Source organism: Telmatherina bonti (genome assembly GCF_933228915.1).
Source record: "Telmatherina bonti genome assembly, chromosome: 8".
NCBI lineage: Eukaryota > Metazoa > Chordata > Actinopteri > Atheriniformes > Telmatherinidae > Telmatherina > Telmatherina bonti.
Window position 1 is genome coordinate 37,457,794 of NC_136626.1, and position 27,213 is coordinate 37,485,006.

General features: G+C 42.7%; 1 protein-coding gene across 1 annotated transcript in view; it reads left to right on the plus strand.

The window, feature by feature from the left end:
- naaladl2 (N-acetylated alpha-linked acidic dipeptidase like 2) overlaps positions 1 to 27,213 on the plus strand; it is a gene marked incomplete at both ends in the record, with an annotated part of 608,474 nt that overhangs the window by 52,407 nt on the left and 528,854 nt on the right. The window lies entirely within an intron of this gene.

Sequence of the window (27,213 nt, forward strand, 5' to 3'; positions counted from 1 at the left end):
AGAAATCCCTGAACACGTCTATACCTCTTCTGGTCCAAATCTAAAAGGCTGTATCAATTAGAGATGGATGGAAGAGGGTATTCCCACAGATGGGAGCCATAGGGTGACCCTGTCTGCACCAAAGTGGATATGTAGCTGCTTCCATCTTTTGAGTAAACCCTGGGCCACAGGGTAATTGTTGATTGATCACTTGCTGATTGGTAGTGGAGCACAGATCAAGGAACTCGGTGCTATAGGACAATAAGAACACTTATCCACAAGTGCCAAAGAGCATTTATTTCCATCAAGGCGTTGAATATGAACATTTAATTTAGATGTTCTAGCTGCCCCGTAACATTACATGTGGTTTGGCATGTATAGCTTTTAAAAAAAATTTCTTAAACTGTTTATTAATCCAAAGGAGATCTATGATAATGTGTCTATATCTATATACATTTATATCTTCAATTGCTATATAATTAGCTTCAACAATTTGTTTCAGCTGATGACTTAGCATCCATTTTGCCCTTCCTCCATGCTGTTAAGTAATGCTGTTACAATTCCATATGCATGTTTATGGCCCTTTCATTTATCAAGAGATTAAATTCAGCTTGAAGTAGTGACCTTTCTTTCCATAAATCTGTAGTTAGTGAGACCTTGACATTGATCAATTGACTTTAACTTGTCACTAATAGCTGTCAATGGTTTCCTTTTTTTTTATCTTAGAGTGACGTGCACTATATGAAATTATGTGACCCCAGATAAACACTTTCAGTGATCCCCATAGAATGAAATAGCTTATATCTGGAGACGTGTTGGTGGTGAAGAAAAGGTCAGTTTGTGTGTTGGTGAATTCTAAAAAATCAGCCAGAAGTCTTGCATATACTGACATGGGATGAGATTTATCTGGAAAACAGAGACTCAAGATCACACAACTATAATCGGATGCTTGGTCCAGTAGAAAGTAATTGATTTTGGAGTATGATTTATGTGGTGGGGGAAAGAAAGAGAACTGTTTTGAGGTTGGGTCTTAAAACCTTCATGGGTCCACCACTCCATGAGTCTGAAGAAATAAATTGGTACACTGACAAGAGTTACTGAAGGAGCTGATTGTATTGTGACTTGGGCAAGAACAGCCTAATGCTGAATGCAGAACATAGTTCTGTCCCACCAAGTATTAGATAGTAATGGTCCATGTCTGGGAAGAGGGGAAAATTTTTCAACTTTTCTCATCACTTGTTGATCTTTGGCTGCTCTTGATTGGACGTTACCGTCAGTTTAAGCTCTCTGATTGGTGGAAAGTCTGACAGGAAGTGTCTTCATCATCATGTCCAGGTGAAAATAGAGGTCTCTTAGCAACATGGTAGTGATGGTGATGAAGATGTGATAAATAATGGTGGATTTACCATCTAGAGTCTCTGAATAAACACTACTGGATTGTAAACTTCCTGTATGAGATAGAAGTAAGGATTAAACAACTTGGAGCCGTGCATTACTCGGTTTTAATGCACTGTGCAGAGGAACATTAAAACTGTGTAATGTACGGGTCCGAGTTGTTTAATACCATGGTCCCACAAAGTAAACTTTTTACAACACTTCCTAAATATGCAAAAGTATAGGAACTATTTGATGTTGATCTTAATATACTTGTTTTACTATACTACTACTCGATGTACTTGTTTTGCAAAACTGTTGTCAAGCTGCAGTGAGTTTCTTTTATTCACCTGTCAAAAGCTGGCAGATCTGAAGCACTTTACATTCTAACAGATTGATATCACAGTAACTTGCTAAACTGCATGTGTGTATATGCAGAAATAATTCAGCAACTTGGAATGATGGAAAACTTCTGCAGATCCCCTAAAGCAGGGGTGCCCACCTCTGGTCCTCAAGAGTCATGCACGTGTTAAGAGTTTCCCTGCTGCAACACACCTGACTCAATAATTAGCAGACTGGTTCGGAGTTTAATTTTAAGCTCTGCACCAGTCTGCTAATTAAGTCTGATGTGTGTCAGGTGTGTTGCAGCAGGGAAACTTCCAACACTTGCAGTACTGTGGCTCTGGAGGACTGGACTTGGCCACCTCTGACCTAAACAGTAAGATATCATCACCCCAAAAAGATTTACGAACTACCTGAAGGTTTAAAAAAATAAAGCTGACGATGATACAGTTGAGACAGCAGATGATTTCTGACCTGCATCGGAGGTGTATGTAAGTTATGAACGTGTGTCTGGAAGTGTGAAACATCTTTTGTTCCTGCTGCAGTTTTGCCTAAGGACCATTGTATTGAATGTCTTTGACTGCACTGCATTATAATGCAGTTCGCCAGCAGGTTTATACACTTTTTTCTTTTTTTTTTTAAAGACTATGTGTAGTCCTGGATTCAAATGCAAAGACCGTAAATGTTCAAAGGAAAATAACAGTTTCCTTATTTCCTCACACTTTATAATAAAGAGCCTCAAGTCCATTAAGAGCTGTGCCCTTTACATCTGTTCTAAGATGCAGAAATCTGTGTGTATGCCTGAAGAACATTCTATGAAGTATAAATACAGTGCCAAAAATCCCTAAAAAAGTCCATGTGGAGTACAAATTGTGTGAATTGCTACTAAGTTATCCAGAAAGTAGATGATCTATCAGATGGAATACATCATGTCTTACTGTGGAAAGGATATGGAAAATAAAATAAGCTCTAGGTCTGTGTGCGTTAAAGCATGTGCAAACCTAATTGCACACACAAACAAAAGCTACAGCTGATCTAACTAACCGAGCACAGTGAGGATTGCGCCTGTTGAACGGGAAAATAGTTCCAGCAATCCATTTCACTTCCATCCTTTTCCCATGAATGAGTTTAATTTTGGCATTTCGGCCAGAAGGCATGAAATACTGGGAAGAGTAGATGCAAATAAAGAAATATAGACATTAGGAAAGGGAACAGAAAGAGCTAAACTTTCCATATGTTTTCATGTGGGATGCATGTATCTCATCTGTAAGCCCTCTCGCCAGGACATTTATGGCCACCGTAAGCCCTCCTGCCAGATGTTTGCTTCAGTGATCTTGTCACAGAGAACAATGTCTGCAGCTCCTGTGTACAGGCTGGAAGACCATCTTTAAGGGCTGCAGACTGTTTCCTTTGTTCCAGGAGCAACTCTTCATCGATGTCCAGACAAACTGGCCACTTTTAATGCTCAGCTGGAATATTTCTTTTGCCTGCAGCTGATTTGAGGACTGGAAAGGTGAAGACTGAAACTCTGGAACAAAATCTTTTCAAACGAGTCATATTCTGTAAAATCTGCTCCTTGCAGAAAGCGAGCTGCACCTGCTGCTCGGTGTTGATCAGGGTGTGACTACAACCCCCCGCAACCCAACCACCTGTGTTATTTGTCAAGGTTTTATTTCGAGCAATTTCTCATCTTCTGTTCTGGTTTTTCAAACTGCATTTGCTTTTTTGTAATTCCCTCCCATGTGACAGTCCTTCTGGTGACATTAATGTGTCTTTGCTGGAGGTCGGCTATATTTCTCTTTAACTAATATTTTCATCTGCATTTGTTCATTTTTTTTTTTTTTTAATTTGTTTTTTTTATTTGGCAGACAGGACAAGAATGCATTGCCACCTCAGTGGCCGATGCCATGTACATAAAGCTTATAGCCGCAGGCTAATATACGGCCCCCGTCCCTGGTTAGGCTTTTCAAGTTGTTAGTGCAGTAAAAAACATAAGGTCCATGAAAAAATACATAATAAAATATTATACATATGAGAAAAAAAAAACATGACATATCTGGCCATTTCACATCCCGAGTCCATACAAAGTTCTGTGCTCACACTTTAATCAGAGCTTCAGCTTTAATGGAAACAGACTCAGGTCTGACTGAGACTTTAGCTCCAGAGGTAAAGAGTTCCACTGTTGTGTCCCTTTCACTGAGAATGCAGACTGACCCAGACTGACCCGGACTGACCCGGGACGGTCCTGCACCTCTTCACTCTGCAGCTACCACCGACTCCAGCTCTGGTTCTCACCCCTTCGTTGGTGTACTCATGCACTAACTGGCACATTACTGTGGGTGCAAGACCATTAAGACACTTGAATATTCTTTTACAAAAGAAAAAGTCATAAAATTATTCAATGTCAACATTTTATATTTTTGAATAAAAGTGCAGTGATGCCATTTCATTGGTTTTTGATGGAAACCAGTGATTTGTTTTGTGTTTGTGACTTTCTTGCTCTCCATGGCCAATCAGTTGCACACTAAATCCTCATTTCAACAAGAATGTTTGTGCCTGTTAGCAGTTGCACAATCAGTCTTGGTTGATACCCGCAAAGCATGCTGCACACAATTTTGCGCTCTTTATTGGGGATCTCAGTAAATCAGGGCCAAAGAGTATAATAACTGCAAACTCCACGGGGTGTCTGAGATAAGATCACAGCTCTGCAGGTCAGAAATGAGGTCAACATTAGTTTGATAATAAATATTTAGACCCACAAACCTCCAGTTTGCACCAACCAAAGAAATCGTTAGGAACATTTTTACCTTTCCTGCAGACATGACGGAGAAGACAGTCTTCTGGTATGTAGCCCTGAGCCATCCGTTTCACACAAGATGAACTTCACACATATTACAGATATGAGAATTGATTTTTCAAGTAAAGTCGCAACAGCAAATTCAGAAATGCAAAAACCATAAAAAATAAATACCGAGGTGGTATTTGATTCATACTAAATGCATGGTTAATCTTTTCTACCATACTTGGGAGAGTGTGAAGGTTAATGGAAGTCATTATGCATGTAGTCCGCCTGCACTATCCACCAGACACACACATACAAAGAAATACAGTCGCACTATTTTTAGATGGTTTTACTTCTCTGTATCCTGGGAGAAGAGAAAATGGTTGAAGGAGATGCTTGTTATTCCCTTGAGCCCCTGCTCGGCCTGAGGGCAGATGAAAAGTTGGAGTGATTCTCTGAATACTAAGTTTTCCTCCTTTTGCCACCCTTCTCCTCCCGCCTCCATTCTCCCTCCCTGCTTGGCTCGATCCATCCAGCTGTCCACTCATCGAAGTCTAAGCAAAAAGAGGGTCACAGTCATCCATCACCGGATTATTTTCTAGCACCGTTCTATTCCCTGCCTTGAATAAAGCAGCAGTTTGCTGGATCGAAACACGGCTTTCACAATTAAACATGGCATTTGTGATAGATGGATTTCAGTCCACACCAAGTGTTCTGGACTAATAATTTCAGCTGTAGGTGGTCCTGGTTTACTGCTGCTGCAGGATATGTGCTCCCCACTACATACTGTACTTTCATAATCAAATGGATAAGTAAAATGATTGATGATTCCATTATTTGCTTAATGTGGACCAAAGGAATACAATGATGTAATATTTGTTTTTTCCAAATTTACCGTTCAGATACGCCAGTTGGACAATAAAAGGAGAGTCCATTTGTCACATATTTACCCAGCCTATCGCAAGTCTCAGGAGACTACCAGAGCTTTTATTACAATATGCATTCACTGGGACAAAGTCTCAGGCTTCTGTAATGCATTAACATATCTTTTGGTCCAGATTTCCATAAATTCTTCACTCTTGTAATGATGATGATGGAGTCCGACTGCTGCACTAGTCTTCTGCAGCGTATCCCAAAGATTCTCCATGGGCTTAAAGTAGCACCATGTAACGTTCCGACCTGAAAATTCTGTTTCTGACTTGCCTTAAAGCACGGTGAGATGTATTCTGAAAATACTCGGAGCCATTATTACACAGTAACATCCCAAGTGCAAAGTTACAAATTGCAGCTGCTGCGTTCCTTCCCAGCTGAGTTTTACTGTACGGACTGTCATGCTAAAAGCTGCTCGTTTGTGTTTGTTTGTTTGTTTGTTTTTTATGGTGAAGGGAATTTCACTGTGGCTGATTGATAAAAGCGAGAACAGGACTCTGGTCTGGAGTCTGTGGAGGCCAACCCATGTGTCTCCCGTTCCTTGAACCACTCCCTCCCAATCTGATCACATGAATCCTGGTGGTAATATCATGGAACATGGCCGAGGCATCAGGGAGGGTGGAACAACCTGCTCAGTCAGGACATCCAGCCTATCAGCTGACCTAATTCTTTGGACAAATACTGTAATGTTGCTGAACCTAGACCTGGAGCTAGACCTGGACCTAAACTTAAACCTAATCTTGAACCTAAACTTCAACTTCAATTTGAACCTAGACCTAAACCTGGACCTGACCAACTCCAGCAAGCCCAGATCACAGCCTGGTTCTGAACCCAGTTTTACTAGTATCTGCATCTCTTTAGATGTTTTTTCTCTGCATGATGCAGATGATCTGACTCTTCTTAAACAGACTAAAATCATGTCCAGGATCATGGAATGTGTCTTTTCACATGCTGATTTAAAGACATACAACTGACTTTTGCCATTTTCCCGTCACAATGACTCTTGTTTTATCTCTGTCTCTCTTTTAATCTATTCAATGAGTTTTGGTGCACCATCAAAAAGGGTCATTCATAAATGCATATTTTAAAAGTTACGGAGACAGTTTTTAAGAAATGATCCAAAGGAAAGTATCCACTAAATAAAATCAGTTGGAATTTGTTTTGCTTTCTTTTGTGGTTCACTTTGGATTTTTGTGAATGAGTAAAACAAAAGCAAAGAGAATACATGAGAAGTCATAAAGTATAGCATGGAGCATTACACCTGAGACGGATCCGTTTGCTGTAGGACCCGTAGGACTCGCCTAGAAAGGTCTGAGAAAAAACACCAGCAGCATCCCAGGTGACATGAACATCCACAAAGTGAAGAACAGTCTCCTTGTAAGGTACACATTCACTTGAGGATGTTATCCATCAAGTGAAGGGAGAAAGCAGTGTCCCTGTAGAGCTTCGGGACCATTCGGTCACAGCTGTTAGAAAATGTAAGAACATGCAAGACAGCACATGTTAAGTTGGCAAAGAAAATAAATCATGTATGGACCTGCACAGGAACAGATGGAACACAGGAACTGACCGAGATTTCAGCTTTTCTTTCGCTTTCCTGAAAGATTACAGTGCAAGATGAATAAAATAAACTTGGACATGATGTCATTTTTTAATTAGATCATCTCTGCAGGCTGCAATGGACAGTTGCAATTCCTTCACCCTTTTTACTGCTGTGTGCTCTCACTGAAGATATGATGATTGATGGGGAAATTTGTTTCTGCAGCCTGACAAGTTTATAATTTAAAGAGGCTCTGTTGTACTGTATGGAGTTTTCTGAGCTTTCTATGGCGTTCCAGTGTTAAATACTCATCAGACAAGTGAGCAGAGCAGTTTCCAGCAAGCCTCAACATTAAGATACCATGGTGCTGAAAACAATCAGTTTTAGAGAGTTTCTGCTTTGAGAATTTAGTGACATCCTGGGGGAGGAGGACTCAGTGAATGGTCATCTTCTCTAGGTTGTGCATGTTCATGAGAAGAAAGCCACCTTCAGTGCTCAGCGTAAGACAGGCTAAAACTTAGAGGATGCTAACATGTTGCATGAGAAATGCTTCTTCGGCTGTGAGGGAAAGTTACATTTGCTCATATTTCCCAGCAAAACAACTAGACTGCAATGGATGGAGTTTGTTTTTGGGAGCCAGAAACATTTTATTTGTGACCGGCACTTCACTGAAGACTGCTGGGTAAACAAGAACCAGAATGACGGGGATTTGCTACCAGGGTTTTGCTGACAGAAGGGTCTGTTTCTGCAATCGAGGACTGTATTACTCATCCTGAGACACAAGCTGGAAGTAAAACCGATTGATCTGAAAAACATTTTTTTATTTTAATTAGGTTAAAAATGTCTCAGTGATAAGCTATGTGAAACCATAAACGTAGATGGGGAGATGCTAACCACCATGCTAAAAACATTGTGTGAAAAGCTATGTGAAACAATAGATGTAGATGTTATTGTGCCCATTTGCCATGTGTACACCTAATAACAGATACATTTATGATTATAAAAAGTGAGTAAAAAAAAAGAAACGCAGTTAATTCAGACTAAAGTTGGAAAGTGAATATTTATGCTGCATTCGTTGCTGCAGGTTGCTGAAATGTGCAGTCTCGTTTTTGGGGTCCGATCCGGGCTTTAACATGTACGGCTGTACGGTGTTGGTGTTTACATTATTAGTAACTGCTTTGGTTTGTTTACCATTTCTGCCTGTGTTTCTACAAAGAAATCAGCTGATGTGCATATTTCCGACAAATACTCCTAGCAGTTGACCAATCAGACGCAGCCTTAGCAGGGGTAGGCGGAGCTTAGAGCAAATTTACACTGTAATGTAGTATATGTAAGTCTTTTATAAAGTGTGAAACTGCATCTGCTTTGGACCTCATGACTCAAATCAAAAGTTGTTTCAAATTCTTATTTTTCATCTTCATTGAGGTAATTTTAGTAAAAATATTGGTTGTTTAGCATTTATATGGATCAGTGTGACCGTCCACAAACTTGTTTTTCTCCAGTAAAAAGTAACACAGAAACCCTGAAGCCAAGCAATGTTTTAGCAGCATGTTGGAACTGCAGAAAGATTCAGTAGAGAAAGATCCCTTCAGAGAAAAAAAGCAAAGTATGAAAAACCCAAGCAAATAAGACATTTGGCTCTATGAAATATTAAATAAAACTCCCACACTACTCTGAGACATACCAACCCACATGTCTGAATAAATCCAACATCTAAACAATATTATCTTTTTCCATGCACAAAGTGACTACTAATCACTTTAATGAAAAGCTTTTGAGCTCTAAAACGTACCGACGTCATGATGCATCAACATAAAGACAACCATCTTCATTCATTCTGTCCTGAAAGAGACCTTTACATTTGGTTGCTTAAGACTGTTAAACCACGAGATATGTAACCATCCGCAAAGCTGCATACTTGTGTTAAATATGCTGGTTTTGTTTCTGTTAATGTCCCACAAGGCTGAATTTTCTCAGATGCCAGTGACTGAAAAGCTGTGGTGAACAAATGAAATGTGTTATAATAAAACAATCCTTACACTCTGGGTTTTCTCATCTCCTCAGCACTTTGCTGTGTAACATGACATGGCAAAAGCTGAACTGTCATTTCTACATGTTTCAGCTTGTAGAAACTTTGAAGATTTTAACACACGTATTTTTAGGGGTATGAAATAAATCATAAAAAAAAGACTGGAATAAATAAAAATACTGTTTATTTTTTAGTAAACTAAGCAGAATTGTTTAATAAAAAATAAAATTACAAAACTGAAGATATGAATGTCTTTAACAGCATATGGTTAAGATCTGCATAAGCCTCTTAATGACTCATTAAACTGAGTCAGCTGTGTTGCCTCAGGGAAACATCTAAAACATGCAGGACAGGGACCAACATAGATGCTAACACAGACGCTAACCTAGATGGTAACATTAGTTTCACATCACGGTGTGTTCAGACCAAACATGTTTTGAGTGTCAAGAGCAGCAGGTTTACATGTTAAGTCTATGTGGAGGTACTTCAAGGAGGCATCAAGCTTTCTCGCGTCGCATTTTGAGCGTCGGCGTCACGCGCCGAAATTTAAAAAAATTTTTTAAGGTTGATGATGGTGTTGTTACACCCGCACTGGGTTCTGCCATAGACACGCCCACGCCAGCCACATTCCAGCACAGCCAATCGTCTGATTACTAATTATGCACACCTGTTCCTCATTCAACCTCCAGCCTTAAATACCACAGCTCTTCAGTCAGTCATCGTCAGACCTCGTTACTGCATCCAGATCCATTCCTACCGTCCCTTGACTTCCCGGTTCTGATCCTTGCCTGTCTCCGGATTCCCAGTGGTGTGACTTCCCGGTTCTGATCTCTCTTCGTCTCCCAGACTCTTTGGCTTGATTCCCTGGTTTTGATCTCCTGGTCTACTTTTTAGCTGTTTACATCTACAGCTTGGTGAGAGCTTCAGTGTTTTCCCTGGTGTCTAATAAACCTGATTCTCATCAGACCTGTCTCGAAGAGTCCTTCGTTACAGGTGTAGATTGATGCAGGTAAACATGGAGAAGGAAAGTTTTAACTGCTGGGATTTACTCTGTGATGGGATGTGTAGCCTTGTTACAGATCTATATGTCTGTGAAAGGTAGCTGGGAAAGGTCTGAGAAAAGCACCAGGTGTGTAATTCATACATGAGAGCAAAGGTTTCAGTTTCTACTGGACTGAAAAAAAAAAAGTAATGTTGATGTGAAAGGGTCTTAAAAAGAAATATGAGCAAAACCTATGAATATGTTGGGTTGTTCACATATTGGAGCTGGAAAGAGCTGCTTTAGGTTAATAGCCAGAGGGGAGGAGCAGGGGCCAGGCAGGGATTGGCTGCAGTTAACCAGGGCTGAAGGGCCGAGTCAAGCAGGCCAGAGGTTTGTGCAGAGGAGACCCAGCCAGAGAGTCAGTCCAGATGGTTTAACATGGATACTGAAAGACCAAGCTGACGATAGAGGTCAGGAAGAGATGAAGAGATGGTGACAGAATAAGGTTTAAAACCAGCATGAGACCAGTTTCACTCAGTTTGGCCTGGAGTTTGTATCTCATGTGAGACAGCATATGGGTCAGGCTGAAGGACTAAGCAGAGCTGGATCTCCTGACACCTGTGTCCTCCTGCAGTGATCTCAGACAGGAAAACATGAACAGGAAAAGGAAAAAGAACAAACACCCAAACAATAATCTGCATTACTGCCTTTCTTTCCTTGATGGTACGTTGCAGTTGGCAGACGTCTTTTTCCATGTGGTCGGTGGATAGTCCGTTTGCAAGGGAACCAATTCTGCTTCTTGGGTCTGAGTCCAGCTGGTGAAACAAATCGTAACTTAGACAGCAGACCGCAGTTGTTTAAAGTGGAGCAAACAACCACAGCGTGACTGTGGTTCAACTTTAGAAGTGAGTTCTTTATGTGTAACATTGCTAGCAGTGGATGGTTAGCAACTACAGAGTTCCAACAACTTTTCTTGAGGATAAACATGATGAAGGCTGGAATGAAGTCGCACTTTGGACCCGAGGCACAGAACTTGACAAAAGCCAACAAGAACTTGCTGCTGTCTTTGCAAGTTGCTGTTTGATTATTATGGACAAGGTGGGCCAGGACCTTCATGACAATGACCACAATTTGGTCGCTAATGATGTTGATATGATGTTATGTTAATGAAGAACTGCTGAGTCAGAATGAAAAGGGAATATAGGCTACTGACAATGTCAGAAAAAATAACCAACATCAATAGTTTGGTCATGCTTCTGTAGAAAGACTTGCTCTGGCAGCAGTTATAAAGAGTGTGGTGTCATCCTGAAAAGAATTGTTTATGACCATGAAGCATGTTGGCGATATAGCAGAACCAAGCCAAGGCCAGCTGTTGGCCAATCACTGGCATCTCAGGACGAGGAAACCGTGGCAGGTGGTTAACCAGGTACGTAGTTTCTCCATAACTGATTGATTCACATGAGTTAGTGCAGGAAACATTCTGACCACAAAGAACTCATCAGGATAGACAAACACTGTCTCCGTGCCGGCGTAGGTGTGCGCTGGAGAGTTCGACTGACAGAAATCTGTCTTAGAAAAGTGAATACATGGAGGCCACTTGACGAACAGGAGCAACCTGGTGTACCACATGATTCAGAACAACCACAGGATGAAGGACATTTTGACGGCAGTTGGAGGTAGAAATTTTCTACACCACTGTCATACCTGAACTAAGATCTGCTCTTCAACTTGGATGTGAGGAGCATGACGACTTGTGTTACGTGGGAATGCACTGCAGCCCGTTCACATGCATCCTTTGTTCTACAGCGAGACTCACGATTGGTGGCTGAGGAAAAGATCCACTCACGTCCAAGATTGGACAGATTCTCCAGGTTGATGCGAGCACCTTCACATGGAACATTACCAAGCAACTGTGTGCACAATCCAAGCTAGGAAGGTGGTTGTGAACTTTGAAGATGGAACAATGGGACACTGCTGTCCACTGCTGTTCAGCGATGCCTGGTCTGGAATTGTCTCAGATTGAGCCAGTCAGGGATAGTTCCTGTAGAAGAACACAGTAAGTTTGCATGTGGTCTCCTGGCAGTCAGACCAGTGAAAAGCACAGTCTTTGGAGAAACATGAAATTGATGGAATTGAGTTTTCTGAGCTTACAACTGGCATTTTGAACACTGCCTCTATGAGGTTATTCTACTTTTGTTCATTTTACAGATGATGAAAAGCAGTTGAAATACAGTAACAATGTTTACTTCTGTAAGTGTTTGATGGTGATCACGTGTGTGTGCTGTTGTTGTGAAGGGGGCGGAGGTCTGGGTGAGATAGGGTGATGGTTGTTGTTGTTGTTGAAGTTAACGAGAGTTCTTTATGTGTAACAAGTTTAACAGTTCAAACTCTGAGACATGTTTTGTTATTTTCAGTCAATCTGTTTTTTCTGTTGTAAAATAAAGCTTCTACTCCCTGTGAAATGTGATGTTTCCATACAGACGTGATGTTTCCATGGAGACGTGACGTTTCCATGGAGACATGACGTTTCCATGGGGACGTGATGTTTCCATGCAGATGTGATGTTTCCATGGAGATGTGACGTTTCCATGCAGACGTGATGTTTCCATGGAGACGTGACGTTTCCATGCAGACGTGACGTTTCCATGGAGACGTGATGTTTTCATGCAGACGTGATGTTTCCATGGAGACGTGACGTTTCCATGGAGACGTGACGTTTCTATGGAGACGTGACGTTTCCATGGAGACGTGACGTTTCCATGGAGACGTGACGTTTCCATGGAGACGTGACGTTTCCATGCAGACGTGACCTTTCCATGGAGACGTGACGTTTCCATGGAGACGTGACGTTTCCATGGAGACGTGATGTTTTCAGCCTCAGCTGTCAGATTCTGAGGCTAAAATGATGTAAAATGAATGTATGCATAGATAAAGCAGCAAAAAAAGCAACCAGAAGTTTGTAGAAATAACACACAGATCAGTAGTGACCAAGCCTTTTCTCATCTGCACATCATTCTCTCACGTCTGAAACACACACACACACACACACACACACACACACACACACACACACACACACACACACACACACACACTGTTTCCATGTTTCCACACGTCTTCCTGCTACTATCTACCTGCTATCCTCACTGCAGCACCTCCACCTCAGCTGCATCCCAAACGTCTTCTTGGCTTTATTCCAGCCATAGAGGATCATTATTTTCCTGCTTTTCTCATCACTTGTTGATCTTTGGCTGCTCCTGATTGGATGTTACCGTCAGTTTAAGCTCTCTGATTGGTGGAAAGTCTGACAGGAACAAAACTGTTTCCCAGGTGAAAATTACTTTAATCTTTTTTTGTTTGTGTGTTTGGATTATTTTTATGCAAAGTTATCACATTTTTGTTTGATTAGTGTTTCATATTCTTTTTTTGACATAAATGGCTAATATAAAAGAAAAAGTCAGTTTTGTCCCAGTTGAGCTGGATGTAAATGACAGAGCTGAAGATAAGATAAACCACTGCCCTCAGTATGTGTCTCAACGTCTCACATGGGCCAGAGACTCACTGAAGCTTAATAAATGTTCACTTTTAAGTCTGTCAGGGAGTAGACTGTGGGAAACAGCTTCTGACTAATTCAACACAGTTACAGAAGTACTTGTCCTTAGCCGTCCCCTGTCCGCTTTGCCGTCTTCTCTCTTCACATTTTATCTCCAATTATTCTCTGTCCTTTGCTTGAATTCCCATTGCTGTCTGCTGCACATGTGACGAACTGTCTGGATATTTCACACTCGCTGAGGAGACTGTATGTGCGTCCATGTATCTAAGTCTCATGGAAAAAAACTAAAGAAGTGACGAAAACTTCATCTAAAGACATGACTTGTGGCTGCAAACACAAACTTTGCAGATTTGGACACAAATAATTAAAAAGAGGGACACGGTGCCATGGCATCTTGTGAAATGTTCGCAAATCTTTTATTCATATCAGAATCTGCTTTTGGAGGCTGAACGAGTTCCGCGGCGATGCTACACATAAAGTCAACTTGTCCACTTCAAATTTCATTTTCAGGCCATGTGGCTGTTTTACACGCCACCAACTTCACCGCTAGATTCACGTATTTAAACAGAAGGTAGGTAGACATCATGAGCTAACAGCATCAGCCATCAGGGGATTCTAGAAAAGAAACCATGAAAAATGTCTTCATTCTGTTGAATTTCTCTAAAACCTGGGCTCGCCACTCATGAAGCTGCTTCTGAAGATGTTAAATATGAAGGGCAGAAAAAAGGCAAGACTTGTGCAGAACATAAAGACAGAAGACGTCTGCATGAGAAAAGCTCGTCCTGGCAACAGAGCCCAGATGTGTTTCCGGAGCATCTGATGAAGAGGAGTGATGCTGACTCAGCAGAAAGCAGCAGCTCAGACGCCAGGCGGCTGTTTCCATACTGACCACATGTAAAGAGAAAAGGCCAATTCCAGGCGAGGCCTCCTGGGACAGAAGCTAACTTCCCCACAGACACACACACACAGATCTAGGTGCATCTGAGAGTTTAGGATCTTTATTAAGTGTCAGGAAATGATGTATGAAGTGCTGGCCTTTCTAAGAACCTGTGTTTGGCCTTCTGCTGCCAGAAGCAGGAGAATAAATGGGATCACCTTTTCAACTTCTTCCTGAATCATTCCCACAAAGGAAAGAGACTGGATCCGGTTTCCCCATTTGTCCACTACTCCTGTGGGACTGGAAGACAAAAGACACACATCAACAGGACTTCCAGGGAAGACAGAAACAGGGATCCAGTTGCAACCAAAAGCCACGTTTCTCAACGTGATGCGACTCGGTACGAGATGGGAAAACCGGGAGGATTCCCAGAACACGAGTCATCCTAACCATTCAGCTTGGGTGATGACTTCCTGCATGACTCAGCAGTAAGACAGTTCGCCATGCTGGGATGGACTCCATCTCCATGGCGACCCTTGATTGGACTAAACGGTTCAGATAATGAACGAATGAATGAATTCTTGTTCGAGGTCAAGGCGATGCACCACTGAGACATGAAGCTACAACGTATCGGGCTGATACCCCGCCCACCAGGCAGGGGTGGAAACCTTTCTTCTTCTTTGACTACTTTCTGACTGCTACTACCAACTCGACATTAAATATTTTGATGAGATAAACGATCCCTTGTGATATTCATAAGCTCTGAAAATGTGCCGAGCCGACTGTGAGACGTTTCTCCAGGCCAGGTCACCGGTTTTCCTGCACATGATTTATCCTACATACACACCCTGTGTTAAACCCCAACGCCCTCCACACAGTACTCTGCATCCTGTGTTTGGTTCACCTGAAACGAACGAGACCGATGTTCGCCGGTGACCAGATCATTCATCCCACCAAACGAACCAGAATGTCTGGGAAATGGAAGCTGAAGAACTTTCACATGTTTGCTTTGAACGCAGCGGGTTCCAGTCAGATTTCATGCTCGGCCACGGTGTCTGACAGGAAATTTCACAGACTGTCCAGACGCTGCACTTCTACAACTTCCAGCTCTGCGTTTTGGATTATCCTCCAGGTAAGTTTACAGAAACACATCAGGGTGTGAAATCATAAGAAACCCCACCAAACCAGACCGCCTGGAGCCGGACCCCTCATTGGAAACAGGCCAAGACTCTGTTTGTAGAGTTCCAGACAATTCTCTCCCAGTGAAGACCTGCTTCCTCGCAGCACACCTGACTGGTTTGATGGGACGACATCTTGGAACGATGATGCAAGATGTGGTTAAATGAAATGATGAAATCCGTCATGTTGTCAGGTTGGTTCAGCCAAGCTGGGATGTCTGAACTGCCGATGTTTTCCTTCAGAGGCTAAACAGTAGCGTCAGAAACAGACTGAGGCTCATGATTTTAGGGCAAGTTGTCCTCCATCCTGCAGCTGACCCAACAGTAAATGTCTGGATTACAGTTTAGGTGCAGCGTGGAGAAGTGCTCTTCCTCACAGCCACCCCAAGCTTTTATAAGCAGACCCCCCATGTTCTGTTGCATCACCCAAAACCTCTCCATACTTCCAGTAGAAGACATCTTTACATCCCATACATGCTTTTCCTGCGTCTTTAACGTTTACTGTCAGCTTTAACATCCAGAAACAAACATATCCACAACCATCCATCTTCCTAAGTTACTGGTTAATGAAAAAGTCCTCATAAAACAGAATTTATGTAGATGAACTTGTGTATTTAGCTGTTTTTAGAAGTTTTTACTGTGTTAATGTAATTTTCATTCAGGCTTTAATACAGAAGGCGATGGAATGAACTCAGAAATCCATGTTTTGGTGGGAGCAGATGCAGATGGAGGTACAGACAGACAAAAGAAGCTCAATCTCAGTCTCCAACAAGCCCTGAATCTCCTCACCCTGCATGTCTCATGCTGCTCTACATAATTCACCAGGCTCGTTGTTGATCAACTAGTCTGCGTCTCGAGTCGCTCATCAGCTAGCGTGCATTAATTATCACAAGTTAGAAAGTCTGTAATATTGTTAATTAGACCTTTTTAGAGAACAGACATCATACTGGTATCTTTGTAAATGATCTCTTTTATTAATACAAATTCAACCTCTTAGAGGATGATGAGTTCTTTAAAGTTTAAAATACTGAGAACACGTTCCTGGAAACGGGATTAGATCTTCCACTGCAGGCCGCTTAAAGTGTGTATTTTACAGTTTAAGACTTTATTCTAACTAATTTTAACCACGTGTCATAAAAGGGAACAGATGAGATGTGTTACAGGATGCATGCTGGCTGTGATGGCGACCAGGAGTAAAAGTGTGATTAAAGACAGAGTCTGTAAGACGCATCCGATGCTGAGTAAGAAAAAAAGCTTTAAATACCGACATGTGAAAATAAAACTCAAAATAAAACCATGCAAGTCTGTGACAGATTCCCTCCATCATTTAACAAGATATAAAAAACAAGCATTTAAAAAATCATGTGCTGATAGATTTAACGTTCATCTATGATAAATCCAAATAACATAAATACGAAGAAAATGCAGGTTTTTATTGCACCAGCTGTGAAATCCTGAATCCTCCAATCCCAGTTTTTTTTTGTCTCAATTTCCATCTTCATATCCCAGTTATGAAATGAAATCAGCTAGAAAACCCAGAGAAAATGCTGTGTGTGTGTGTGTGTGTGTGTGTGTGTGTGGCCTTTATCAGTGTGTGATCATGTTGTTCAGAGCTTCCTCATGCAGCTGTGATTTCACACGTTTGTCCCACGGTTATGCTGCTGTCTTCGCTCCTTTAAACTCCATCTCTTTGCTGATTTTCTGGACAAAGCTAAATGAAACCACTTTGCTCTGCAGTCCTGAAACGTTCTGCACTGGTGACGTGCACGTTGACTGGTTTGTGTGTGCACCGTGGGGGGGGGTTGGGGCCCTGCTGTCCTGCTGGACTCACAGTCCAGGTAGGATGAAGATGATGCTGGATGAGCCTTTAAAGCATCGATGAGAAGTTCTGCAGTGTGACTTTAAGTCAAGCAGATTCTGTTTGCTCTGAAACCAGACGGAAAGTTTCCATGATATAGTTTTTATGTGAATGTAAGGCGCTGTGTGAAGGAAGGGAGGGTTTGATAGGACATCAGAAACATGTGTGTGTGTGTCGTGTTTCCAGCAGTTTACTGCTTTCACTCAGACCAGATGCTGCGTTTACTTCACTTCTCATTTTGTTTGTGACACCAGATGTTGTTACATCCATCCTCTGAGCTCATTGCAAAGATACTTCATAATTTTAATCTTTTTATTTTCCTTCATGTTTTCATCCATAAAGCTCATTCAGCTGATGACTGTCCCTGATCAGTGTGTTTTCCAGATGTTAGTGTCCCTGATCAGTGTGTTTTCCAGATGTTAGTGTCCCTGATCAGTGTGTTTTCCAGATGTTAGTGTCCCTGATCAGTGTGTTTTCCAGATGTTAGTGTCCCTGATCAGTGTGTTTTCCAGATGTTAGCGTCCCTGATCAGTGTGTTTTCCAGATGTTAGTGTCCCTGATCAGTGTGTTTTCCAGATGTTAGTGTCCCCTATCAGTGTGTGTTCCAGATGTTAGTGTCCCCAATCAGTGTGTGTTCCAGATGTTAGTGTCCCCGATCAGTGTGTGTTCCAGATGTTAGTGTCCCTGATCAGTGTGTTTTCCAGATGTTAGCGTCCCTGATCAGTGTGTTTTCCAGATGTTAGCGTCCCTGATCAGTGTGTTTTCCAGATGTTAGTGTCCCTGATCAGTGTGTTTTCCAGATGTTAGTGTCCCCTATCAGTGTGTGTTCCAGATGTTAGTGTCCCCAATCAGTGTGTGTTCCAGATGTTAGTGTCCCCGATAAGTGTGTTTTCCAGATGTTAGTGTCCCCGATCAGTGTGTGTTCCAGATGTTAGTGTCCCCGATCAGTGTGTGTTCCAGATGTTAGCGTCCCTGATCAGTGTGTTTTCCAGATGTTAGTGTCCCTGATCAGTGTGTTTTCCAGATGTTAGTGTCCCCTATCAGTGTGTGTTCCAGATGTTAGCGTCCCTGATCAGTGTGTTTTCCAGATGTTAGTGTCCCCTATCAGTGTGTGTTCCAGATGTTAGCGTCCCTGATCAGTGTGTTTTCCAGATGTTAGTGTCCCCTATCAGTGTGTGTTCCAGATGTTTGTGTCCCTGATCAGTGTGTTTTCCAGATGTTAGTGTCACCGATAAGTGTGTTTTCCAGATGTTAGTGTCCCCGATCAGTGTGTGTTCCAGATGTTAGTGTCCCTGCTCAGTGTGTTTTCCAGATGTTAGTGTCCCTGATCAGTGTGTGTTCCAGATGTTAGTGTCCCTGATCAGTGTGTTTTCCAGATGTTAGTGTCCCTGATCAGTGTGTGTTCCAGATGTTAGCGTCCCTGATCAGTATGTTTTCCAGATGTTAGTGTCCCTGATCAGTGTGTTTTCCAGATGTTAGTGTCCCTGATCAGTGTGTTTTCCAGATGTTAGTGTCCCTGATCAGTGTGTTTTCCAGATGTTAGTGTCCCTGATCAGTGTGTGTTCCAGATGTTAGCGTCCCCGATCAGTGTGTTTTCCAGATGTTAGTGTCCCTGATCAGTGTGTTTTCCAGATGTTAGTGTCCCTGATCAGTGTGTTTTCCAGATGTTAGTGTCCCCGATCAGTGTGTGTTCCAGATGTTAGTGTCCTCGATCAGTGTGTGTTCCAGATGTTAGTGTCCCCGATAAGTGTGTTTTCCAGATGTTAGTGTCCCTGATCAGTGTGTTTTCCAGATGTTGGTGTCCCTGATCAGTGTGTTTTCCAGATGTTAGGGTCCCTGATCAGTTTGTTTTCCAGATGTTAGTGTCCCTGATCAGTGTGTTTTCCAGATGTTAGTGTCCCCGATAAGTGTGTTTTCCAGATGTTAGTGTCCCTGATCAGTTTGTTTTCCAGATGTTAGTGTCCCCGATCAGTGTGTTTTCCAGATGTTTGTGTCCCTGATCAGTGTGTTTTCCAGATGTTAGTGTCCCCGATCAGTGTGTGTTCCAGATGTTAGCGTCCCTGATCAGTGTGTGTTCCAGATGTTAGCGTCCCTGATCAGTGTGTTTTCCAGATGTTAGTGTCCCTGATCAGTGTGTTTTCCAGATGTTAGTGTCCCTGATCAGTGTGTTTTCCAGATGTTAGTGTCCCTGATCAGTGTGTTTTCCAGATGTTAGTGTCCCTGATCAGTGTGTTTTCCAGATGTTAGTGTCCCTGATCAGTGTGTTTTCCAGATGTTAGTGTCCCTGATCAGTGTGTTTTCCAGATGTTAGTGTCCCTGATCAGTATGTTTTCCAGATGTTAGTGTCCCTGATCAGTGTGTTTTCCAGATGTTAGTGTCCCTGATCAGTGTGTTTTCCAGATGTTAGTGTCCCTGATCAGTGTGTTTTCCAGATGTTAGTGTCCCTGATCAGTGTGTGTTCCAGATGTTAGTGTCCGTGATCAGTATGTTTTCCAGATGTTAGTGTCCCTGATCAGTGTGTTTTCCAGATGTTAGTGTCCCCTGATCAGTGTGTTTTCCAGATGTTAGTGTCCCTGATCAGTGTGTTTTCCAGATGTTAGCGTCCCTGATCAGTATGTTTTCCAGATGTTAGTGTCCCTGATCAGTGTGTTTTCCAGATGTTAGTGTCCCTGATCAGTGTGTGTTCCAGATGTTAGCGTCCCCGATCAGTGTGTTTTCCAGATGTTAGTGTCCCTGATCAGTGTGTTTTCCAGATGTTAGTGTCCCTGATCAGTGTGTTTTCCAGATGTTAGTGTCCCTGATCAGTGTGTGTTCCAGATGTTAGCGTCCCTGATCAGTATGTTTTCCAGATGTTAGTGTCCCTGATCAGTGTGTTTTCCAGATGTTAGTGTCCCTGATCAGTGTGTTTTCCAGATGTTAGTGTCCCTGATCAGTGTGTTTTCCAGATGTTAGTGTCCCTGATCAGTGTGTGTTCCAGATGTTAGCGTCCCCGATCAGTGTGTTTTCCAGATGTTAGTGTCCCTGATCAGTGTGTTTTCCAGATGTTAGTGTCCCTGATCAGTGTGTTTTCCAGATGCTAGTGTCCCTGATCAGTTTGTTTTCCAGATGTTAGTGTCCCTGATCAGTGTGTTTTCCAGATGTTAGTGCCACCGATAAGTGTGTTTTCCAGATGTTAGTGTCCCCGATCAGTGTGTGTTCCAGATGTTAGTGTCCTCGATCAGTGTGTGTTCCAGATGTTAGTGTCCCCGATAAGTGTGTTTTCCAGATGTTAGTGTTCCTGCACAGTGTGTTTTCATGATGTTAGTGTCCCTGATCAGTGTGTTTTCCAGATGTTAGTGTCCCTGATCAGTTTGTTTTCCAGATGTTAGTGTCCCTGATCAGTGTGTTTTCCAGATGTTAGTGTCCCCGATAAGTGTGTTTTCCAGATGTTAGTGTCCCTGATCAGTTTGTTTTCCAGATGTTAGTGTCGCCGATCAGTGTGTTTTCCAGATGTTAGTGTCCCTGATCAGTGTGTTTTCCAGATGTTAGTGTCACCGATAAGTGTGTTTTCCAGATGTTAGTGTCCCCGATCAGTGTGTGTTCCAGATGTTAGTGTCCCTGATCAGTGTGTGTTCCAGATGTTAGTGTCCCCGATAAGTGTGTTTTCCAGATGTTAGTGTCCCTGCTCAGTGTGTTTTCCAGATGTTAGTGTCCCTGATCAGTGTGTTTTCCAGATGTTAGTGTCCCCGATAAGTGTGTTTTCCAGATGTTAGTGTCCCTGATCAGTGTGTTTTCCAGATGTTAGTGTCCCTGATCAATGTGTGTTCCAGATGTTAGTGTCCCTGATCAGTGTGTGTTACAGATGTTAGTGTCCCTGATCAATGTGTTTTCCAGATGTTAGTGTCCCTGATCAGTGTGTTTTCCAGATGTTAGTGTCCCTGATCAGTTTGTTTTCCAGATGTTAGTGTCCCTGATCAGTGTGTTTTCCAGATGTTAGTGTCCCCGATAAGTGTGTTTTCCAGATGTTAGTGTCCCTGATCAGTGTGTGTTCCAGATGTTAGTGTCACTGCCCAGTGTGTTTTCCAGATGTTAGTGTCTCTGATCAATGTGTTTTCCAGATGTTAGTGTCCCTGATCAGTGTGTTTTCCAGATGTTAGTGTCCCTGATCAGTGTGTTTTCCAGATGTTAGTGTCCCTGATCAATGTGTTTTCCAGATGTTAGTGTCCCTGATCAGTGTGTTTTCCAGATGTTAGTGTCCCCGATCAGTGTGTGTTCCAGATGTTAGCGTCCCTGATCAATGTATTTTCCAGATGTTAGTGTCCCTGATCAGTGTGTTTTCCAGATGTTAGTGTCCCTGATCAATGTGTTTTCCAGATGTTAGTGTCCCTGATCAGTGTGTTTTCCAGATGTTAGTGTCCCTGATCAGTGTGTTTTCCAGATGTTAGTGTCCCTGATCAGTGTGTGTTCCAGATGTTAGTGTCCCGATCAGTGTGTGTTCCAGATGTTAGCGTCCCTGATCAATGTGTTTTCCAGATGTTAGTGTCCCTGATCAGTGTGTTTTCCAGATGTTAGTGTCCCTGATCAGTGTGCTTTCCAGATGTTAGTGTCCCTGATCAGTGTGTGTTCCATATGTTAGCGTCCCCGATCGGTGTGTTTTCCAGATGTTAGTGTCCCTGATCAGTGTGTTTTCCAGATGTTATCGTCCCTGATCAATGTGTTTTCCAGATGTTAGCGTCCCTGATCAATGTGTTTTCCAGATGTTAGAGTCCCTGATAAGTGTGTTTTCCAGATGTTATTGTCCCTGATCAGTGTGTTTTCCAGATGTTAGTGTCCCTGATCAGTGTGTGTTCCAGATGTTAGTGTCACTGCCCAGTGTGTGTTCCAGATGTTAGTGTCCCTGATCAGTGTGTGTTCCAGTTGTTAGTGTCCCTGATCAGTGTGTTTTCCAGATGTTAGTGTCCCTGATCAATGTGTTTTCCAGATGTTAGTGTCCCTGATCAGTGTGTGTTCCAGATGTTAGTGTCACTGCCCAGTGTGTTTTCCAGATGTTAGTGTCCCTGAACAATGTGTTTTCCAGATGTTAGTGTCCCTGATCAGTGTGTTTTCCAGATGTTAGTGTCCCAGATCAGTGTGTGTTCCAGATGTTAGTGTCCCTGATCAATGTGTTTCCCAGATGTTAGTGTCCCTGCTCAGTGTGTGTTCAAGATGTTAGTGTCCCTGATCAGTGTGTTTTCCAGATGTTAGTGTCCCTGATCAGTGTGTGTTCCAGATGTTAGTGTCCCTGATCAGTGTGTTTTCCAGATGTTAGTGTCCCTGATCAGTGTGTTTTCCAGATGTTAGTGTCCCTGATCAGTGTGTGTTCCAGATGTTAGTGTCCCTGATCAGTATGTTTTCCAGATGTTAGTGTCCCTGATCAGTGTGTTTTCCAGATGTTAGTGTCCCTGATCAGTGTGTTTTCCAGATGTTAGTGTCCCTGATCAGTGTGTTTTCCAGATGTTAGTGTCCCTGATCAGTGTGTGTTCCAGATGTTAGCGTCCCCGATCAGTGTGTTTTCCAGATGTTAGTGTCCCTGATCAGTGTGTTTTCCAGATGTTAGTGTCCCTGATCAGTGTGTTTTCCAGATGTTAGTGTCCCTGATCAGTTTGTTTTCCAGATGTTAGTGTCCCTGATCAGTGTGTTTTCCAGATGTTAGTGTCACCGATAAGTGTGTTTTCCAGATGTTAGTGTCCCCGATCAGTGTGTGTTCCAGATGTTAGTGTCCTCGATCAGTGTGTGTTCCAGATGTTAGTGTCCCCGATAAGTGTGTTTTCCAGATGTTAGTGTCCCTGATCAGTGTGTTTTCCAGATGTTAGTGTCCCTGATCAGTGTGTTTTCCAGATGTTAGGGTCCCTGATCAGTTTGTTTTCCAGATGTTAGTGTCCCTGATCAGTGTGTTTTCCAGATGTTAGTGTCCCCGATAAGTGTGTTTTCCAGATGTTAGTGTCCCTGATCAGTTTGTTTTCCAGATGTTAGTGTCCCCGATCAGTGTGTTTTCCAGATGTTTGTGTCCCTGATCAGTGTGTTTTCCAGATGTTAGTGTCCCCGATCAGTGTGTGTTCCAGATGTTAGCGTCCCTGATCAGTGTGTGTTCCAGATGTTAGCGTCCCTGATCAGTGTGTTTTCCAGATGTTAGTGTCCCTGATCAGTGTGTTTTCCAGATGTTAGTGTCCCTGATCAGTGTGTTTTCCAGATGTTAGTGTCCCTGATCAGTGTGTTTTCCAGATGTTAGTGTCCCTGATCAGTGTGTTTTCCAGATGTTAGTGTCCCTGATCAGTGTGTTTTCCAGATGTTAGTGTCCCTGATCAGTGTGTTTTCCAGATGTTAGTGTCCCTGATCAGTATGTTTTCCAGATGTTAGTGTCCCTGATCAGTGTGTTTTCCAGATGTTAGTGTCCCTGATCAGTGTGTTTTCCAGATGTTAGTGTCCCTGATCAGTGTGTTTTCCAGATGTTAGTGTCCCTGATCAGTGTGTGTTCCAGATGTTAGTGTCCGTGATCAGTATGTTTTCCAGATGTTAGTGTCCCTGATCAGTGTGTTTTCCAGATGTTAGTGTCCCCTGATCAGTGTGTTTTCCAGATGTTAGTGTCCCTGATCAGTGTGTTTTCCAGATGTTAGCGTCCCTGATCAATGTGTTTTCCAGATGTTAGCGTCCCTGATCAATGTGTTTTCCAGATGTTATTGTCCCTGATCAGTGTGTTTTCCAGATGTTAGTGTCCCTGATCAGTGTGTGTTCCAGATGTTAGTGTCACTGCCCAGTGTGTGTTCCAGATGTTAGTGTCCCTGATCAGTGTGTGTTCCAGTTGTTAGTGTCCCTGATCAGTGTGTTTTCCAGATGTTAGTGTCCCTGATCAATGTGTTTTCCAGATGTTAGTGTCCCTGATCAGTGTGTGTTCCAGATGTTAGTGTCCCTGATCAGTGTGTGTTCCAGATGTTAGTGTCACTGCCCAGTGTGTGTTCCAGATGTTAGTGTCCCTGATCAGTGTGTGTTCCAGTTGTTAGTGTCCCTGATCAGTGTGTTTTCCAGATGTTAGTGTCCCTGATCAATGTGTTTTCCAGATGTTAGTGTCCCTGATCAGTGTGTGTTCCAGATGTTAGTGTCACTGCCCAGTGTGTTTTCCAGATGTTAGTGTCCCTGAACAATGTGTTTTCCAGATGTTAGTGTCCCTGATCAGTGTGTTTTCCAGATGTTAGTGTCCCAGATCAGTGTGTGTTCCAGATGTTAGTGTCCCTGATCAATGTGTTTCCCAGATGTTAGTGTCCCTGCTCAGTGTGTGTTCAAGATGTTAGTGTCCCTGATCAGTGTGTTTTCCAGATGTTAGTGTCCCTGATCAATGTGTTTCCCAGATGTTAGTGTCCCTGATCAGTGTGTTTTCCAGATGTTAGCGTCCCTGATCAGTGTGTTTTCCAGATGTTAGTGTCCCTGATCAGTGTGTGTTCCAGATGTTAGTGTCCCTGATCAGTGTGTTTTTCAGATGTTAGTGTCCCTGATCAGTGTGTGTTCCAGATGTTAGCGTCCCTGATCAATGTGTTTTCCAGATGTTAGTGTCCCCAATCAGTGTGTGTTCCAGATGTTAGTGTCCCCGATCAGTGTGTGTTCCAGATGTTAGTGTCCCTGATCAGTGTGTTTTCCAGATGTTAGTGTCCCCTATAAGTGTGTTTTCCAGATGTTAGTGTCCCTGATCAGTGTGTGTTCCAGATGTTAGTGTCACTGCCCAGTGTGTTTTCCAGATGTTAGTGTCTCTGATCAATGTGTTTTCCAGATGTTAGTGTCCCTGATCAGTGTGTTTTCCAGATGTTAGTGTCCCTGATCAGTGTGTTTTCCAGATGTTAGTGTCCCTGATCAATGTGTTTTCCAGATGTTAGTGTCCCTGATCAGTGTGTTTTCCAGATGTTAGTGTCCCCGATCAGTGTGTGTTCCAGATGTTAGCGTCCCTGATCAATGTATTTTCCAGATGTTAGTGTCCCTGATCAGTGTGTTTTCCAGATGTTAGTGTCCCTGATCAATGTGTTTTCCAGATGTTAGTGTCCCTGATCAGTGTGTTTTCCAGATGTTAGTGTCCCTGATCAGTGTGTGTTCCAGATGTTAGTGTCCCGATCAGTGTGTGTTCCAGATGTTAGCGTCCCTGATCAATGTGTTTTCCAGATGTTAGTGTCCCTGATCAGTGTGTTTTCCAGATGTTAGTGTCCCTGATCAGTGTGTTTTCCAGATGTTAGTGTCCCTGATCAGTGTGTGTTCCATATGTTAGCGTCCCCGATCAGTGTGTTTTCCAGATGTTAGTGTCCCTGATCAGTGTGTTTTCCAGATGTTAGCGTCCCTGATCAATGTGTTTTCCAGATGTTAGCGTCCCTGATCAATGTGTTTTCCAGATGTTAGAGTCCCTGATAAGTGTGTTTTCCAGATGTTATTGTCCCTGATCAGTGTGTTTTCCAGATGTTAGTGTCCCTGATCAGTGTGTGTTCCAGATGTTAGTGTCACTGCCCAGTGTGTGTTCCAGATGTTAGTGTCCCTGATCAGTGTGTGTTCCAGTTGTTAGTGTCCCTGATCAGTGTGTTTTCCAGATGTTAGTGTCCCTGATCAATGTGTTTTCCAGATGTTAGTGTCCCTGATCAGTGTGTGTTCCAGATGTTAGTGTCACTGCCCAGTGTGTTTTCCAGATGTTAGTGTCCCTGAACAATGTGTTTTCCAGATGTTAGTGTCCCTGATCAGTGTGTTTTCCAGATGTTAGTGTCCCAGATCAGTGTGTGTTCCAGATGTTAGTGTCCCTGATCAATGTGTTTCCCAGATGTTAGTGTCCCTGCTCAGTGTGTGTTCAAGATGTTAGTGTCCCTGATCAGTGTGTTTTCCAGATGTTAGTGTCCCTGATCAATGTGTTTCCCAGATGTTAGTGTCCCTGATCAGTGTGTTTTCCAGATGTTAGCGTCCCTGATCAGTGTGTTTTCCAGATGTTAGTGTCCCTGATCAGTGTGTGTTCCAGATGTTAGTGTCCCTGATCAGTGTGTTTTTCAGATGTTAGTGTCCCTGATCAGTGTGTGTTCCAGATGTTAGCGTCCCTGATCAATGTGTTTTCCAGATGTTAGTGTCCCCAATCAGTGTGTGTTCCAGATGTTAGTGTCCCCGATCAGTGTGTGTTCCAGATGTTAGTGTCCCTGATCAGTGTGTTTTCCAGATGTTAGTGTCCCCGATCAGTGTGTTTTCCAGATGTTTGTGTCCCTGATCAGTGTGTTTTCCAGATGTTAGTGTCCCCGATCAGTGTGTGTTCCAGATGTTAGCGTCCCTGATCAGTGTGTTTTCCAGATGTTAGCGTCCCTGATAAGTGTGTTTTCCAGATGTTAGTGTCCCTGATCAGTGTGTGTTCCAGATGTTAGTGTCCCTGATCAGTGTGTTTTCCAGATGTTAGTGTCCCTGATCAGTGTGTTTTCCAGATGTTAGTGTCCCCTATAAGTGTGTTTTCCAGATGTTAGTGTCCCTGATCAGTGTGTGTTCCAGATGTTAGTGTCACTGCCCAGTGTGTTTTCCAGATGTTAGTGTCTCTGATCAATGTGTTTTCCAGATGTTAGTGTCCCTGATCAGTGTGTTTTCCAGATGTTAGTGTCCCTGATCAGTGTGTTTTCCAGATGTTAGTGTCCCTGATCAATGTGTTTTCCAGATGTTAGTGTCCCTGATCAGTGTGTTTTCCAGATGTTAGTGTCCCCGATCAGTGTGTGTTCCAGATGTTAGCGTCCCTGATCAATGTATTTTCCAGATGTTAGTGTCCCTGATCAGTGTGTTTTC